The following is an 18047-nucleotide window of genomic DNA, read 5'->3' as shown; positions in this document are numbered from 1 at the left end:
CTACAAAGTAACTGCGAGCTTGAGTTTTTATTAGTGCCCCATTGGTCCTAATTGGTCCATAGTAGGAGTTTGATAAATGGGTGAACAATTTCAGAAGATGACCTCTAATACCTTAGAGACTCTTCTTTCTTCTTTGAAAATGCTTGGAGGTGACAGGCCCATCAATACCTCATTTATAATCTGGAATAAATAAATTATTCTAGAATTCACCTTTTTAAAATTTTTTTTAGGTGAGGCAACCCTTGGTTGACGTCACAGATTGCAAGGACCCTGTCAGTTTACAATCCCTTATTTTTTATTTTTTACACCCATAGCACCTGCTCTTCCTAGGTAGGTGGTCTCCCATTCAAGTACTAACCAGGCCCAACCCTGCTTAGCTTCTGAGATTAGAAGGAAACAGGCTTGTTCAGTATGGCATGTCAGTAGACTTTGCCCAACTAATTAAAGTTGACATTTCTTTCCCTGCTTGATAGCATAGCCTGTAACGCATCTCAGTGGTTTAGCAGATGCACTTCTTCATGACGACCACCAGAGGGCTTGCTTTCCTTTCTTTTCAAGGCTATCCAGCACCTGAAGGAGAGCCTTCGGAAACGTGTAAAACCTACTTTCCAAAAAACCTTCTTTGGTGACACTCCTTCACTCATCCATCCATCCACGCCATAATATGAGACACCCCACATTATATTAGTCTCTAGAGAGAAGATCCCCAAACACCATCCCATCCGCTCATGAAACAGATGGGAATCCGGGCAAGAATGGGGATGAAAGTATAGGAGATAGTAAACTTGTAATATGTACCAAAGCCCACATTTCCCCCTCCACACTCAGTGTAACACCTTCATGTTGTAAAAGGACCGAGCAACGAGCAACGGCTCACCCTTTAGGATGCCTTTCCTTCTCAAATTCTATGCAGATCAGCTTTTACCCAGAGAGGCTGGGGGTGGAATTCTATTAATATCCCTTATTCACTACAATACCTCAAATATCTTGCAAACCAGATTTCCTTTCCCATGTGAAAAGACAGTCTACCATAGTTTTTTCCCCAAACCCTGACAGTTTTACAAATAGGGAGGTAAGTGGCCTTTATTTCTTTGGAAAATGTGCCTATTCATAGAAATCTGACAGAGCTGACACCTGGTTCTCCAAAAATGTAACTTCGCTCTAACCACATTCCACTGACATTTTCAGAACATGATTATTGTTAATAGTGGAGAACAATGGGGGAAAGGCAATCAGAATTGTAAAGTATATGCATTTATCTAAAGCATTCCAATACAAAGCACATAGTTATTTTCAGAATGAGTGTGCAGTACCCAAATGTAGAGTATCATTCTTTTCTCCTTTCTTGGGAAGAGATGGCTTTACCTTTCCCCAGTGAACCTCGTACCTGTTCCTCCGTGCTCTCTACCTCACAAGACAGTCCTCTTCCTCAGACCCGCTGACGCTTGTGTCCAGACAGCCACACAAAGCTAATGGTTCTCTGAGAAATGACCAAGTGCTTTTTGAACAGTACACAGGCCTGCTCTCTTAAGTGCTAGGAAAAGGCCATCAAATTTCGGGTGAGATGCGATTCAAGTCAGATTTGACATGTTGAAAGTTAATGACTTTATTATGCTTCATGGTTTATAATTCAGTCATAATCCATGGCAGGTTGGGCACATTTTTTCAGACAGTTAAAAATTAGGAGAACTAAAGGCTGTCAGATTCACCAGATGGTCATTGACTAGAAATGTGTTGCTGAAGCGAGATACACTCAAGGGAAAAAGGCTCTCAGACAGGGTTTCAGTTCCCATGAACCTCTTCATACCTACCTTTCAGGCAGAGTTGAGAGGTACGGAGACGGACGGTGGGCTGAAAGAAAAAGATGGTCTTACCTATTTTTCAGCTATGCTCAACAATAACGAGACGGCAACGTGTACACTGTGTGGATCCAACTTACAACGTCAGAAAGGATGTAACTGCGTATCGACAGCACATAAATTCATTTCCACATGCAACAGTCTTCACAACATGCTCTGAACTTGAGACCAAACAGGTGAGAAGCTAGGCACAGTATTTCATTGAGGCAAAGCTGGAAAAGTAGACATTAAGCAAGGACAGAAAATAGTTGAGAGATGATGAAGAAGAGAGTAGGAAGGCAGACCAGAGAGGTCTGAGAATAGCAAGGGTGTCTTTGAAAATCAACTAAATTCATTTTATCTACTTCCACTGACCATAAATGGTTTCATTTTCATTGTCACATGTTCAAGGGAGCCTGTCCAGGACCTGAGATTTCCTTGGAGTTGCTGGAATCTCAACAGTTGTGTTTAATGACACATCGGGGAATCCAGGTAAAGATATAGGGGAGATAAATGAATACATGGAAGGAATGTAACTTAGAACCACCTGTTTATGAGCAAAACCCAGTCATAAAAACATCTGTAAGCAGAAAACACAGAAACATTATTTTGTCCTTTTGACATATATTATGGCATTTAAATCCCATAACAGCAGCAAAGATTGTAAAGAACTGATTGTAATTGTCATATTAACCATATGCACTTCTCCACTACAATGTATAGCTTTGCAACTGGCAGACCTGATCAGGTATAAAAGAAAACAGAGCTTTTGAAATCCCAGGAGGTGGAAGAAACGACCATTATCTGATTCCTCTCATTCTAAATTATTGTTGGTAGAGGCACGATAATTCCCAAGCCATTTCAAATATAGTAAACATTCATAGAGAGGACACAATTGGCATCTATAATCATATTAGCTTTTTTTTTTTTTTTTTTTTTTTTTTTTTGTCATCTTGGATGTGACTTGGAAGGGGGGTTGAAAGGCATGGAAACGATGAACAGATAAAATGTTTATGAAGCAGATGTTCTTGTCACCATTTCTTAGAAGATATAAAATGGCTACATGAAAGAAAGTAGCCATTTCTTAAAGAAATAAACTTACCTGGAAACTCTGAAGATGTCTAAAAAGATAATGAGTAAAAACGAAAATCTCACTTATATGCATGCACATACACACACACGCACGCACGCACGCACACACAAAATCACACCAAACATGCTCATGCTCTCCTGGAAAATCTAGGCTTAACGTCTTTATTTATTTATTTTTTTAACAAGGTAATATAATCCAGAAAACAAAGCTATAAAAGAATAATTTTTTTTTTCTTTAGGTTGGCGAGCAAGGATATAAGGTAGTGAAAAAATTCAGCTATAGCATATGTATGATCTTAAATTCAGGAGCTAATATCCGTCGTTATGTAAGTCCATGGAAGATACCTGGACAGCAATATGGCCCATTACTCTGCCTACGGCCTGTTCTAACTGTCACACACACATCGCCTTTACTATAGTTTGCTGGATAGAATATAACTCATATTCCAAATCAATGTTCTTTACATAGCCAAAAGAAGGAGTGGAAACTAGTGGAGGCAAAAGTATGTAAGTAGGAAAAAGGAAAGTGAGACAAGAAGAAACAGAAAAGGTGTGACTGCAGAAATTAAAGTTACTAAAAAAAATAATTTATGGAGGAACACATTAAAAGGTTAAATTCTGACTCTCATTACACTATTCATACCTGCGAATGTGGCAGTATTTCTTCAGTTGTCTCTTAATCCTCAGAGACAGAGCTATTTCAAATCACAGACAATTCAATAAAATCAACACCACGTATTACCACAAAACATGGGTATTGTATTGTACTAGCATCATCTTTTTGATGACTGTTTTACATCTGGATGTAGAAACTGCAGTTCGATTAAGAAAGAATCCCAAATATGAATCTTTAAGAACCTAAATCAAATATGAATTCTATAAAATGTAGATGATAAATTCTATACTGCTTGTTGATTTCTATTCAGCCAAAGAGGACTGTGTCAACAGATTTTTTTGTGCAAGACTGTGACACTAAGATGTCACTGGCTCATTACTTCAACTATCACTCATTATTATTTAAAGAATTTGACAATACAAAGTAATAAGTTACAAAAGATGTTGGTGAGTAGGAAGCAGCAGAAAGCAGACAGAAAAAAAATATTATTAAATGAAGCGTGGTCAACATGTAATGGTTATCTGAATCCAGAACCATTTTGTGGTTGCTTTATGTATAACAGTGAACTAAATATAAAACCATTTTGCAGTTGCTCAATAATATTTTTCAACCAAACTATAAAACCTTAACATATTCTTGACCAAATATAGGTCGGCCTTATCTTTTTCTTTAAAGTAAATTAGTTTAAAATCTGTTATAGCCTCTGAATGCCTAGAAATATGGCAACTAATTATGCTAAGAACTGAGTTAGATAACTTCAGATATATTTTACCTCTTATTTCTCATTATAACTCTGTGAATTGGACACTGTTATTCTCATCTTGCAGATGAGAAACGTGAATTTTAAGGACATGGGATAACTTGCCCTATCAGGATGATTAGTCAAAGAACAAGGACTTGAACCCAGGTATAGTAGATTAAATGGTACCCCTCCCCAAATATAGGTGCACGTTCTAATCCCCAAGACCTGTGAATATTACTTCATATGACAAAAGACTTTATTAAGATAAGCACCTTGAGAGGAGGAACATATCCTGGATTAGCCAGGAGGGCTCTAAATACAACCACACGTATCCTTACAAGTTAGACACAAAGAAGAGTAAACACACACGGCAGAGAGGGTCTTGTGAACATGGAGGCAGAAATTGGAGTGAGGTAGCTACAACACAAGGATGCTGACAGAAGCTGGAAGAGACATGGAAGAGAATCACCCCCAAGAGCCTCTGGAGGGAGCGCAACTTTGTCAGCACTTAGACTTCCGATTTTCTAGCTCCCAGGACAGTGAAAGAATAAATATGTCTGCTGCAGGTCAGCCAGTCTGGGGTACTTTGTATGACAGCCACGGGAACTGACACACTAGGTCTCTGGCATCTTTTCTGCAGCATCTCTCAAGCCTCCTGATGTGAGACTGCCTGACTGCAGAACTCAGAACGTGGTACTCCAGACTCTCCTCAGGTCAACAGAATCAGCCATAACAGACTTAAAATCTAGGCTCATCAGACTATATGTGAATTAGCGTTCTTCATATTTGATTCAAAATGTTTGAATTAGTACTAAAGACAAGTTATACGAACACAAGCTCGTAATTTCACAGTAGTGCCTCCCTTCTTTACTGAGGTGAACGGGATTACCCAAGATGAAGTAGAAAATAAATGTTCCTTCAATTGCTGCTCTTGTCGACTTTAACACTGAGGAAGCCAGTACTGCTGATTTTTCACATGCTTAGTATTAAATGGGTAGAAATGACAGTAGATTTGGCCTAAAAGGTTTTAAGATTCTTCCAAGCTCTAAGAGTCTGTGTAATTATCTTTGCTTCTCAATAAATATTTGTTGAATGAATAAAAGAAATAAATTAATAAATGAATATGTTGCTATGCATGGAGCCAAAATAATCAAGCCTCATTGTATCTCAACAACAAATATTTAAGACGGAAAGAATGTCTTACCAAAATATCATATTCCAGGACAATAACCTGAACAGATAATTATTAATGATCAGATTCAAGAAATAAATAACTAATTCTATGATAAGAATGCAATTAAACTCCCTGGGATGAATTCTTATAGGAAGCATATGAATTTTTAGGTATAATTCAGTATAAGAACAAACCTGAAAAAGAAAAATTCGAAGAAAAAATTTTATTCTGAAGACAAAGGATAAAAAGATTATAGTACTTCCTTTACATCAGGCAATATTCTAAGTAGTTTGCAGCATAAAATTATTTAATACTTGGTACAATCCTAAAAGTTAAGGATCTATCATTATCCCCATTTTACAAGTGAGAAAACAGGTTACAAAACTCACTGAAATCATATGGCCAGTCAGCAATGAAGCAATTAAGAGGCAGAGTGGATAGTACATCATTATTTATCAAAACACTGGTGAAAGAGATAATCAGGGCAGAGTAGTTGAAGAACCTGAACTCTGAACATGAAACCCACTACCTTATTAATTTATTCTTTCATTTTAAAGATATATTTGTACAAGTAATATATGTCAGAAATTTTGCTAGACGCTGGAGATACAGTGGAGAGAAAAATTATGAATAAAATGCTCTGAAACAAAAGAAAGAGAATTCACAAGTGAGAGGGAAAAAAACATTTGAAAAAAGTGATCTGAGGAAACATAAGTGAATTTGAAAAGAACTGCCTAAGTGTTCTTAAAGAATTTCTCAACTAGAAGCCTTTCCTAATAACATTTCAGTGGGCATGATCACAAGATATTCTGAGCCCTAATAATCTGAGGTGGTGCCACGAAGATGTGAAAGAGTCTGTAAAGTCGATTCTCAAGGAACTGCAGGAACTTGTGTAAAAGAATTACCTAACCAACAATGAGGGGGAAAAGAGGGTAAGCAGAAAATAGCTGGAACATGGTTTACACAAATGAAAATAATTCATTTGGCTCCAAAAACCAACAAAACCAGAGATGATTTTGAAGCAAGCAGAGATGCTTCTTAGCAATTCTAATTGACCAGGTCAGAAATCGCTCTTGTCTGCTCTTTCTGGCTGTATGCAAATTTCGTAAACAGACTTCAATTATATGATAGAAAACTTGAAGAAGTGCTTAAATTCTTAAATTAGAAGGAAGTAGATTTAAATCGTAGCTCTCTTTATCAATTGTGTGACTTCAGGCTGGATATGTAAAGACTTCCGGTTTTAATTTCATCATTGGAAAACAAGAGAGAAAATAGAACCCACCTCATAGGTTGGTAAAGTATTAAATGTAATAATGTATCTGAATTGTTTAACAAAGCATTTGGTATGCAGCAAGTGTTCTATTACTAATTACTAGTGATGTTATTATCATTTGATTGGTAAGATAAATAAATTACTGTGACTAGAATAATTATTAAATTTGATCAGAAGTTTCTCACTGTTTCATCAATAATCTGGCTTTCCTCCTTCAGGGCACAGAGTAGGACTGCAACTCTTTGTTCCCTTGGAATTACATCTCCCATGGGCCTAGCCTGGGCTAATGGAATGTAGGTGGAAGTAAAGTGTCACTTCTGGGCAGAAACATTTCAAGGCCGGTCACGACTCCCCTTATTTCTTTGCTCCTTCCAGCATGACTAGCAACATTCCAGATAGTGAAGATCCCTGAATAATGATGTCACAAAGCAGAGCGCCCTGCCGTTCTGTGATGGATATGAAGTATAGAACGAGAAATAAACTCCACTGTGTTAAGCTAGTGAGGTATGGAGTGTGTTTCCACAGCACAACCTGACCTATCCTGACTAATACAACAGCACCTCAGTTTGTTGACTTTTAACTTATAAGTGATTTAAATACCTTAAGTCCACTTACATAATGGTCCAATCCCTTACAGTCTCTTATTTTGGTTCTTGTTACCTTTATGCCTTTTTCAAATGTTCATAAATCAAAACTGTCTCATAAATTGAAATTTCCCCAGGACAAGGATGATGATTTTATAATTTGCATTATGTAACACAACTTACAGCAATACTAAATGAGATTTGGCACTTAATAAGTGCCTCTTGGACAATGGCAACGACAGTAATGATCATCAAACCATCTGCATTATAATTTCTTAATGCCCACTCTCTCTACTCAACAGCTCCCTTAGAAGACAGATGTTTTGAAAACTGTCACCAAAGAAAACATGTAGGTAGGCATTTTGGTCTCTGTTTTAAATCTATTCTGAAAATAGAAAAGCAAATCTGTAAAGCTGATATTCCTGGGCCTTGCATTAATGCTCCAGAATAAGTTTAAAAAAAAAAAAAAAAACAAACCTCAAATGTGTTCATGTTCTATAAAGGAAGTATAAAAATAATTAGTCTTTATACAAGTTTTCCTTATTGGAGCGCTGATGCGTAAAAACACTTAGAGACTATTTGCACATCTCGGAGAGAAGCAGAAGCTGGCTAAGTAGTATTTATGCATGCAAATGTGGTGGTCTTGCTTCATCCTTGCAGAATGCTTCCACATCCTAAGGCACATGATCTTACTTGCTTCAGCTAGGCAAATTAGCGGCCAGAGTGACAAGGCTGGTCAGCATGCCTTGGACAGGGTGCAGTGGGGAAGAGAAAGGTGGGCAGGGAGGGCGGCAAGCATCAAAGGCGATGCGGTGAGGCGATGTGCCCCGCCTGCAGAGAACACACCTTTCACTTGCATCCCTTTGTTCACTCAAGGGGTGGTCTGCAGAGCCACTCACTGATGGCCACAACACTTCCTTCACTACAGAGGCCACTACAGATCAGTGGGAAAGGCTCAGGGAAAAAGCATGGACAGATGACAAGAAGAAAAAGCAAGAGGGCCGAGGACTTGTGTTGATCAAGGTGAAAGAACCCAAGCTCAGCTGCCTTTAAGATGAAGAGCAAATTTCTTATCATGACTATGGCCTGCACTGTCTGACCCTTCCCATCCTCTCCAGCCTCATCTGCTGCTGCTCTACTCATCCCTCTCTTTGCTTCAGCCACATTCATGTCAAGTTCTTTAAAGATCCTTCGCATGCCTCATTCTCTTAGCCTAGCTAACTCCCATCCATCATTCTAAGTTCAGCTCAAGCGTCACCTGCTTGGGAAGGCCTTCCTTGATGCCCCACAGCCACCCCAGAGTAAAACAGGTCTTCTGGTCATACCCCCTTGCACACTGAAATCTCCCTTCATGGCACTTATGTAGTTAAGTTTTTAACTTTGCCCTAGTGTATTTATTTATTTAGTGTCTGTCTCTAGCACTAACTAGTAAGCATCATGAAGGAAGAGACCATGTCTACTCACCACTGAGTCTCTGGCACACACTGCTCTCTCCCTAACATGCTGTGCTCACCAAACAGCTGCTAAACAACTGAGGTTACTGGAGGGTTTGGAGCACAGATGCCTACGCGCTTCACGTCTTCTGGATAAAGCCACCTCCCTGTCCCCTCCAGCAGCTGCTTCTCCAAAGCCTTCCGCAGGATTGGATCTGGCTGCCTGCCCACGGACACCTCCTAGCCAACATCTCAGTTAAACAACACGCTAGATGGAAGTATCCACTTAACAAGAACTGTCCCCAGAAGTGAAATGTGGCGAGGATGTCCCAAAAGCAGAAAGAAGATTTAAACTTTAACCTCCGAGGCGACAGAAATGTTTCCTTTACTCTCCTCCTGCAAAAAAGACTGGAATTTATTGGAAGGGTGACCCTAACACAGACTGACTGTCAAATCCTCCAGAGGCATTTATGAAAAGGAATATGTCTAAATCCTAAGAATCTTCCCCGCCCCCCCCCCCCAAAACAATGCTCCAGGTGTTTTTTCATGATGAGTCAAGTCTGGGAGCTTGATTTTTTTTTTTTTTAACTGAGTCAGGGAATGTTTTTAAGAAACATAACCCCTCTATTCAAAGTGTCGGGCCAAAGGTTTGAGAACTGCAACAACTCTTTTCAGAAAGAGAAGAGCAATGTATAGGTCACGTCGATTTCTAGCAGTAACAAGCTCTCTGGCTTCCGGGACCTTCACTCTGAGGAGCGGTGCCACAGGGCTGTGCTGAGAATGGGGGAGGGCGGACTCCCTAGTCATTTTGGATGCCCTGACCCCAGAGAGCGAGGCCTTCCGGAATTCAGCTATGACTGTGCAGCAGGCACTGGACAGAAATGCGCAGAGGCGCGCATGGCCCCCTTCCTGCAGGGGCGGGCAAACGCCTCGCACTGACCAGGGCAACTGGGGACACGAACGTGGTTACTGGACAGGGAAGCGGTCCTTTTCCCTCGACTACGACATGCTTCATGCTCACTGTGACAGGTACACGTCCTCTGTCCTTTCCAGATAAAGAACAAAGGGCTGTAAATCAAGACTGGAATCTTGGAACAGCGATTTAACTATAGGAAATTCTAAGAAAGAAAGAATCGACAATGACAAGAAAACTCTCAAAAAATAAGCAGAGATAAAATTGTGGACTAGAGAGGGACTTAGGACTGAATGATTTTGAGCCACATGTTTAAGAATATGAACTTTAGAAAGAGGCTGGCTCTAGATTCAAGTTCATTTTCTGCCATTTACTAAATGTGTGCTGTTAGGCCAAGTCAACCTCTCTGTGTCTCAATTTCCATCATCCGTAAAGTGCAAAGAACAGCAGTGACCTCTCAGAGTTATTTCGAGAATAAAATAATACATGAAACAGTTTGCCAAAGGCCTGGCAGGCAGTGAGTGCTCAATAAAGGTAGCTATTATTAATATGACCCAACATGCAACACTTCAATTCCATATTATAAATATAGTTATGAGGAACAGCAATGCATCCACATGCTCCTAGACAATAAAGTAGCCAATAAGAAATCATGTTACAAGAATGAAGTAATGCTTTTAAGTGAGGCTGTTGAGCCTATAATTTTTTAAAATTAATCTTATCATGATATAAAAGCACATCATGGTTAAAGATAGCCTTTATAAAGAATTGCTAAAATAGAGAGGTACTTTAATGACTTTCTAAGTTGTTGGGGTTTTCTTATTGGAAGAAATTTTGTTAGCAGAACAAAGGCAAGAGCATTAAAGACTTCGTTCTTGGTTATAAAAATTCCATTATATTCCCTAGATAGTAGAGGTAAAGGGGGGGGGAGGGAGTTGTACTAGTCCTATTTTATTCTCCTTGATAATCACTCTATGTCTGATACCAAATGTCAAATATCCGATGTGTATCACTAACAGCTAACATATCTCTAAAGTCATTCCATATATAGAATATCACTCAAGAAAAACTCTAGCTTTCCCTGGATTCTAATACAGAGATTCAGTTTTAGGTTCCAATAAATCAACTTGAAATAATGCTGCCTAACCTAAATCTAAAAATTATAAAAATAAGATTTTCCATCTATGCAAATATCTGTTTCCTGGAATACTATTCTTTCATGTAACAACAAGCAAAAGTAGGTCTTCACTAAAGGTAAAAGTTCCAATAACTTATGTTTTTCAATACAAGATTAAATGAAGAACAAACGTGTGGAAGGGAACGGTCAAAGAATGCAACCAGAGAAACTCGCAGGATGATTTCTGTCTCCAGGTCTGAAGACACCAGAGACAGGAGCAAGAAGCCAGCAACCCCCAGTAGGTATTTCTCAAAGGACACTTCTCGCTCTCACGGAATGAGAGAAGGGGGCTATTTTGGAGTATTTTCCAGTCCACCTAAGTAGCAAACATCTCAAGGAGCAAAGACACCAAAATAACGGAACGAAAAATTGGGGCAAAGTGTTTTCAGATTCCCTTCTATAAATTAGCTTGACACCTGCCAGGAGCACTCAAAGGCCCAAAGCGACCATTATTCACAATTGGAGCTAACATTAAACCTTCGAATCAATAAAAATTTTAAAGCCAACAGAGAGGGCCTTAGACATAATAAGGTGGAGAGTGGTTTGTTTTCATTTTAATAGGAATTTGGCTGCTACTTCTAATCCAAAGGTAATTTGCTTCTGGATTAAGATAAAGGGTGACCTTAGAAATACGGATAGAAATGCCATAATTCTGAATAACCATTGCAAATCAAGCATTCTGAATACGGGTCCAGAGACCTGCATTCGCAGTCTCATTTGTATTCACGCGGTGTAGCCACTCACGCCTCATCTCCACCCAAGCAAAAGCTTCACAGTCAGGGAGGAGGGTGGACAGTAGGTGGCGATGTAGGTTAAGTGAACTTGAACACTGACTTCATAGAATCCAGAAGGAGTTCAGGGGAGGGAGCAGCTGACCACCTCATGGCACCTCATGATACAGCTCCCTGCTGCATCAAGAAAGGAACTGCGTGTGGATCTTATCTGGGTTGCAACAAGGAAATGGCTGCCCCTGACACACTAAGACTTCAGCTGAAACCTTCCACCATCATAGTCTATTTTCTCCCTGCTCTTCTCCAATGCTGGCGGTCTTTCTGCTAATGTAAATTGTCCTATCCACACCTCAACATGGATTACCTATAAAAAGCAGTAACTGTGCAACGAATTAACTTCTCAGGGGTTCCAAATTATAGCACCCCCTATGTGTGTGTGTGTGTGTGTGTGTGTGTGTGTGTGTGTGTGTGTGTGTGTTGGAGGGCGGGTAGCAATCTCTACATCAGAATTACTAAGCAAGAGCATATGTTAAAATGCAGATTCATGGCCCCAATCTGACCTACTGAGTGAGATATTCTGTTCATGGAGCAGAAGAAACTGCATTCTAGCCAGTCGCTCACTTAGGTGATAAAATTGCTCTTCATTGAATAGTCTACTAAAAGTAGGTAAAAGCCTTTTTGAATGACAATATATATACTCATGGCAGCAGCAGAAGCTAGAATTGATAAGGAGAGAGTTATTTTTCTCCTTCCCCCTCCCCATCCCTACATCATGACAGATAATAGAATAAGCAACATTCTATTTTCTCTGTTCCTTTTATTTTGTGTCCTGACCATATCCTAAGTCTCCTTGGTCTTAAAATTTTAAACATCTTAATTTTTTCAAGTACCTACAATTTGAACACTTCGGGACTTTTGAATGAAGTAGACAAATTTTGGATTGATTCAGTGTATGCTGTGTGTCAAAGCAAGACTAGTGCTTCAGATGAAAATCGGGATGCAAAAACAAAAACAAAAACAAAAACAAACAAACAAACAAAAAACCCTTTAATTAGAGGAACAGTGGCTGGAGGGGATTTGGTTACAAAATTCTGAGAGTCTGTGAGAAATTATTTCATTTTGAAAAGGGTCACCTCACTAGACAGTTCCCACTGAGAAATTGCATGAAATTTTCTACTTAGCATATTCAAGGGGCCGAGCCCTTTATAAAAGTCGTGATTATTTATACTACAGTATTAGATGCAGCAACTTTGTAGACAGAGGTTAGTAAATGAAGGTCCTGGATAAAACCAAAGTGTTATTGTAAGTCTGAGAGCTTTATGTAACTGGTTCCCCTAGCGGAAGGTGCAATAGAGAGAAAAAAGTCTGTGTATACAATTAATAGCAACAGCAAAATAACCAACGGACACACAGTGGGTGGGTAATATAACCATTTGTCATCCCTCATTCCTCCACCTCATTAAAAAAGTTTTGGTTTGTGGGGGGTGAGAAGCTGGATGCCAAATGCCCTGAACATAGCTTAAAAAGAACACAGTTGCCTCATACCTGGGGAGTTCGAACAGGCTCTGGCAAGTCTCATCTCCTTGTGGGAGCCTATTGTATCCCAAACCCATTGCTTCCAATTCCTTCTTAGAAGGTGTAGCTGGCCCACTGCTGCCACCACCAGCTACCACCAACTGCAGAAGCAGCTGGTGGAATACATTTCAGCAGAGAATCTTAGCGAAGTGCGTAAATCCCATTGGGGGCGGCTGCAAGCAGAGCTATCATCATCCTGGCTGAGCTATTTTTGGAACCATTTTAACTGATGGTCCACAGCTATTCTCTACTCCTGCTTTCCTTTTCCAGTCCCCTCTCCCCTCCGAACCTGAGCTGCCCAGGATTGACTGATCAATGATATGATAAGGAGCAGACAGCCAAAGGGAACTGGTAAACAACTGACATAAGCAGATAGACTTGGGAGTGATGCACAATGCAGAGAACGTGACTAAGGCTGGGCCCTCTGGAGACAGCCAGTATAAGAATTCAGGCTTCACAGATGGACGGGGGTGGGGCAGGGGGAGGGAGAGGAGGGGAGGAGAGGCTGCAACACACACACACACACACACACACACACACACACACACACACACCGCCCCCCCCCCTTAAGGAGTGTTCTTTCTTTTCCCTACCGCATGCTGTATGTGCTTCTAGCTTAGCAAGGCAGGGTAAATTATTTAATGTCCAACTTGTTCTTCAACCTTCCAAAGCTTGCTGCTTTCTGCACCTAGTCCATGTTCACGAGCGCAGCACTGACTAGACAGGCTATGAGCAAGGAGGAAGAGAAAAGTCAGCAACAGAGTTTCAGCAGTTTCAAACCAACCAGCCCGCTTGCACGGGGACTCACAAACAAAACTCCCCTTAGATGGCGTAGATAGGGGCCTCCTCACTGTGACCTGGTCACAGGGTTGAAGATCAACACGGTAAGGGACACACAGGCCTGTCACTCAAAGGTGACCCGCCCCCAGATTCCCAGGTGTTGGCACTGACTGACCTGCTTAATTTTCCTAAAATAATGGAAACTTTGTCTTTAGCGCTCTACAGTCTGGGTTTCCTCTTACCACTGTCTACATTCTTCCATTCAAACTTCTTAACACTGGTGGTCAAGGAAAACAGTACAGGCTTTGTTCTACAGGGACCGGTTTTGAAGGCAGAGGGACCTGGGTTTGAGTCCCAGGTGAGCAATTTTACCCCTTTTTCCTCTTTGTACCAGTCCCACCTTGAATAAACTCCTCGTAGCTTGAGGAAACTTTAAAGTATGTATTGGATCACATCACTCATCTACTTTTAACATCCTCAAAGCTCCCTGTTGCTTTTAGCAGAAGATTCAAACCTCTTGTCTTAACTGTTAAGACCCTACCTGGCACTTGTCTCTTTTCTTACCAGCCCCCACACCCTGTTCATTCTCCAGCCACATACGCTTTCTTTCTATCTTGCAAACATACTCACTGTGTTCCCACCCTCACACCGGCAAGACCCTCTGCCTGGACTGCTTCTCCCTACATTTCCCCAAGGCGGCCTCCTCTCTTCATTCAGTTCTCAGCATAACGGGCCCCTCCTAGGGAGGTCTTCCTGACCAGTCCCCTAACTTACCCCCCATCCCCACACTCACAGGGAATGCTGTACCTTCTTCGTAACATATAGCCCCAGAAAAATTATGCTACTTATTTACTGACTTACTAATTGCCTGTGTCCCTTCTCTAAAATATAAGCTGCCTCATTTGGAGCTACATTATCTGCACTTAGAAATATGAATAGTCAATAAATATTGGATGAATAATACTGAGCACACTGGTTTCCTCACCTCAGAAAGGAATAATAATGGCAGGGTTGTTGAGAGGACTAAATGAAAAAAAATGAACAGAAATTGCTGATCACAGTACCAGGAACAGAGCAGGTCTTTAAAAGTTTGAATATTTTTTTTTTCAGGTTTAGAAGGCCACTTCCTACAATTCTTACCACCTGAAATAGTTTACCTCTACCCTAGATGATCAAGATCTTTGAAACTTTTTTTCCCCTGGTATTCCAAGGTGATCTCCCATCCAAGTACTAACCAGGCCCAATGCTGCTTAGCTTCCAAGCTCAGATGAGATCAGGCTCATTCAGGTTGGCATTGTGGTAGACAAGATCTCTGAATCTTTTAAATGCTCTCTCCAAGTATGTCTCTAAGTTTTCCTGACCCAAGAGTCTCTGTCTTGCCTGAGGCATTTTGATGCTTTTCTTATTAAAATACTCTAAGAAGAAGCCGCAGAGAAAAGAATTATTTGAATTTCTTAGATTAAGCATAAGAAAAAGCAGAATACTCAGTCTAAGGAATGTCCATCTTGCCATGCCTAAAAAGTAGCTAAACACACTGATTCCCTCTGGAAATGATGATAAGCAATTGTGGAAAGGAAGGTTCTATAAACTTCACAAGATGAGGAATCCTGGAAGCTTCCTGACACTTCGGGGCTAGGCAAGACTGGAGCCCCAAGAATTCCTGAAGGAAGCAGTCACTAAAAAGATATTAGGCAAAAACAAAAAAATGAAATAACTTGGTGCATCAAACAATTTATGGTATGCTAATTAAAGAATTTGTTAAGGAGCATGGGGGAAAAAAAACCATTTTATTTATCAAACAATAGAAATAGGAGAACTTGGGAGAAACCAACAGAAACATAGCCATGTCTAGTCTGAGCAGCTCTCCTGCAGTGTGGAGCTGAGAAGGGGGCTGGAGGTGGGCCGTCAAATGCGCCCATATCTAATTCTCATCCCTTGATTATAAATCTTCAAGGGCAATATTGTTATTTGTTCCCCAAGGAGCTGTTTCATGTGTGAAACTATACTGTAAATTCCATGTGGACCAGACCTGAAGATAACTCTACAGTGCCTGATGTAGCTTCAACAGAATTAGTACTTTACAACTGATATATGGGCTCCTTCTCACGAACCAACATTACTGCATCTTGGGGATATTAATAAGAATACTCAGTTTTCTCTGGTCCTAGAATTTGACATATTATTTAAACCACAACTGAGATTCATTCATTTTCCAAAGTTGGGGAGAAACGTCTAAGGAGATGCCTTTTGCTTACGGCGGTGCCTGCCTTTGATCTGAGTGCTCTCATGCATTCATCCTCTCATCCTCCTCTTTTTCTGCACCAAGAAGAGGGCTGGTATGACCCACTATTGTACATAAAGACATGGAGAGGACCTGCCTGAAGCAAATGGCAAGAAGGAACAAACACTAAGTTACAACCTCATTCCTATTTAGCCTACTTGCGAATTCTCATGTCATGCGCCATCGTATAATAAGCTGTTAGTTTAATTAGGAAATACCTGAATAATGTGTATTTACAGCTGCTTTTCATGAACGGCTGCCTCCTTCTAAAGGAGCTAAGTAGTAACAACCTGGAGTCTAGGAGGATCATCCATTCGTAGCAAGTACAACAGAACAGTTGGCTGTGTAAGCACCTTGCATGGACTTATTGAAGTCACCATCACTGGCTATTTGACAGGTATGATTATATGCAGCTGGAAAATCTGATAACCATTTTTGATCCAGGAAACAATGCTAAGTATCCTTTGAGTCAGAAACAATTTTCTAATATATATATAATTTTTTTTTCCTCATTTCAAGGCCAAAAGAAATAGACAAACATCTTGCAAAAAAAATTATATGTGACCCTGAACAAAAGCCAAGAATGAGACAGAGCAATTTTATCTACTTAAGTGATGGTTCCACTGTGTATAAAACAATCAAATGTAAAACGTAATGATAATCACATTATTTTTGTGTGATATTACTGAAAGCATTAGAAAAAGTAAATTGTGATGGCACTGGCATTCCAAACCTGAGGAGTTTTCAGGAAATGGAGGAGTATTCATATTCGCCCATGAAAACTCTGGTAAAATTGCAAATACATGTGTTATTGTCCTATCCATCTGCAGTGAGGACTATGGCTTGCTTCATCAACTTTCTGATACCTGCATGCTATAGTTTAGAAATCAAAAGTCTAAGTTTTATCGCCAACTTTAGCCACAAGAGTAAGTCTCATACATGGTCTTGGCCTGGCAATGAGTTTAGTGGAAAAATAACATGTCTATTACCCTGTTCTATAAGAATAGCAAGCCAGTTAATAAAGCTATCAGCTCATTCTACTCCCACATCAGAGCAAGATCTATTTTTCACTTTTTCATTATATTAAAGTTCCCAAACCAGGAAATACTCTTCAATGTGTGATTCCTGGTTGTAAGAATATGTGAAATGTTTTAAATATTTGCTAAACATTTGATGATATTCAGTAAAACTTCCATAGATGTGTAGAGTAGCATCATTTCATTGCTGTCAGACAATGAAGTTGAATGTGCCACATAAAATGGAAGCTCTGATGGATATGGCACTAGATGTGATTAAGATTATATTTCAAAAATGTTCCCTTTATAACAGCTGCTGCTGCCAACTCCAATGAAGAAATTCAGGATGCTTAAAGGAATACATTATATCCTCTTAGAAAAAAGAAAAATATAAATGGCGTTAAGCAAATACTATTTTATTGTTAAATAATTTTCTTTAATGCTCCCTGGCATATTAGGTATTATGCTAGATATACATATAAAACACCAATGAAAAGTAGATACATTAATCCTAACTTAAATTTAATTTTTTTAAATCCCTACACTATCTTGTGCTAAGACAAGGTTAAAAAAAAAAAATACCCTGTGTTACAAAATATAACCTCTTACCTTCACTTTCATGAAAAACAAACTTCAGGAAAGCCTATATTATCCTAGCATCTATGCATTTAGGCTTCTAACCCATAAAACTTATTAACTCAGAATCAAACACAAATTTAGAATTTGTAATGTAATCTAGGCTAATACATACCTTTATGGCATCCATAAAGAATGGCTGTATATAGCAAATTTAAGGTATAAAATCAGTTTTGCTGAGCTTGT

The 18047-nt window shown here is 39.7% G+C and overlaps 1 protein-coding gene and 1 long non-coding RNA gene across 29 annotated transcripts in view; one reads left to right on the top strand and one right to left on the bottom strand.

The window, feature by feature from the left end:
* Positions 1-18047, bottom strand: part of NRXN3 (neurexin 3) — a 1418420-nt gene that overhangs the window by 831307 nt on the left and 569066 nt on the right. The gene's annotated exons all lie outside the window — the stretch shown is intronic.
* LOC107506691 lies at positions 334-7795 on the top strand. Its single transcript, XR_001595978.2, has 2 exons — positions 334-2035; positions 4929-7795. It is a non-coding gene; the product is annotated as an uncharacterized LOC107506691 (long non-coding RNA).

This window comes from Rousettus aegyptiacus, unplaced genomic scaffold, assembly GCF_014176215.1.
Source record: "Rousettus aegyptiacus isolate mRouAeg1 unplaced genomic scaffold, mRouAeg1.p scaffold_m13_p_3, whole genome shotgun sequence".
Classification (NCBI taxonomy): Eukaryota; Metazoa; Chordata; class Mammalia; order Chiroptera; family Pteropodidae; genus Rousettus; species Rousettus aegyptiacus.
The sequence above is the reverse complement of the archived record's forward strand: the minus strand, read 5'-3'. Positions and strand labels throughout refer to the sequence as shown.